The 1,698-nt window shown below is 40.2% G+C and overlaps 1 protein-coding gene across 5 annotated transcripts in view; it reads right to left on the bottom strand.

Annotated features, from left to right (window-relative positions):
* PORCN (porcupine O-acyltransferase) overlaps positions 1-1,698 on the bottom strand; it is a 12,044-nt gene that overhangs the window by 864 nt on the left and 9,482 nt on the right. The window lies entirely within an intron of this gene.

The following is a 1,698-nucleotide window of genomic DNA, read 5'->3' as shown; positions in this document are numbered from 1 at the left end:
ACTACAGGCACGTGTCACCATGCCTGGCTAATTTTTTGATTTATTGTAGAGATGAGGTCTTGCCAAGTTGTCCAGGTTGGTCTTGAACCTGCGGGCTCAGGCAATCCTCTCACCTCAGCCTCCCAAAGTGCTGGGATTATAGGCGTGAGCCACTGTGCCCGGCCCAGAAATTAATTTTTTTAAGGACAAAAATTGCCAAAGGAGGTGAGTAGGCCATTCCCAATAAAGGAAAAACAAATGGCTCTTAAACATATGAAAAGATGTCCAGCCTCATCCATAATCTTCCTCTTTATTGAACTGGCAAACATGTTCAGGAAGTTTGAGAGGCACCCTGTGTTGATGGGGCAACAAGCATGTCCACACTTTGCTGGCGGGAGAGCAAAAAGGTAGCTACTCCACTGAGACTATCAGAAATAGGGCCTATAGATTTGTTTGCACCTGTGTGGATCCACATGGGTATGACGTTTCTTGCTACAGCAACATTTGCAATAGGAAAGGACTAGAAATCACCTGAGTGTCCACCAATAAGGAATAAATTAAACTGTGTCACATCTTCACAATGGAAAAAATGAATGAGGACACTCTACATACTGATGTGGAAAATTTTCAAGAATTGCAGAACAGTGTCATTCAAGTATTACCTTTAGAGTAAACACTGAAGGGATGGAATTAAAAATACATATTTTATATTTGTTTAATATGCTTAGATTTTGGAAGGATAATTAATTAATTAATCGAGTCTCACTCTATCGCCCAGACTGGAGTGCAGTGGCACGCTCCCAGCCACCGCAGCCTCGACCTGCTGGGCTCAGGCGATCCTTCCGCCTCAGCCTTCCAAGTAGCTGGAATTAAAGGCACGCGCTACCATACCCGGCTAGTTTTTGATTTATTGTAGAGATGAGGTCTCGCCAAGTTGCCCAGGCGGGTCTCGAACCTGCGGACTCAGGCAATTCACTCACCTTGGCCTCCCAAAGTGCTGGGATTACAGGCTGAGCCACCGAGCCCGGCCTGGAAGGATATTGCAATAAAATGAATACAAGTGGTTATCTGTGAGAGGGCAAAGTGTAGAGCATGGGAGCACGATTTTTTCTTGAATATGTTGGTTACTGTTTGGTTTTTGAACCATGATACTTAATATACATTAACTATTTTAAAATATTTTTAAAAACCAAAACAAAAAATTTAATTAAAAAGCAAAACTCAGATTTTGCACATTCAACCCAAATAAAAATCTTAAATGGTTTTAAATGTCAAAACCAAAAGTATAAGATAAAGTTTTGTTTTCAATTAAAAATTAAAAGAGAAGCCAAAATCTGGATTCTGCAAGAGCCATATGAATAAACACTATTTTAAAAATTGTTCTTAATTTAAAAAGAACTAAAATCTGGAATTTGCATACTCAACATGAACAAAAATAGTGTATACATTTTAACATAACATTTTAAAGTAGCAGAATCCAGAGTTTACACACTCGACCTGATTAAAATAAGATTTTTTTGGTCTCTAAACCATTTATTTCTTCCAGCCAGGAGCTGTGGAGGGGGTGGCTCTATTTTTTAAAAATTGAATAACTGCCACCTCCAGCCTGGACAACATAGCAAGACCTCAGCTCTACAAAAAAAATTTAAAAGTTAGCTGGAGCTGGGCTTGGTGGCTCAGCCTGTAATCCCGCGCCTTTGGGAGGCTGAGGTGAATGGA

Source organism: Carlito syrichta, unplaced genomic scaffold (assembly GCF_000164805.1).
Source record: "Carlito syrichta isolate Samal-C Ts95f unplaced genomic scaffold, Tarsius_syrichta-2.0.1 Scaffold50662, whole genome shotgun sequence".
Lineage (NCBI taxonomy): Eukaryota > Metazoa > Chordata > Mammalia > Primates > Tarsiidae > Carlito > Carlito syrichta.
Note: the sequence above shows the minus strand (reverse complement) of the source record. Positions and strands in the feature narration are given on the sequence as shown.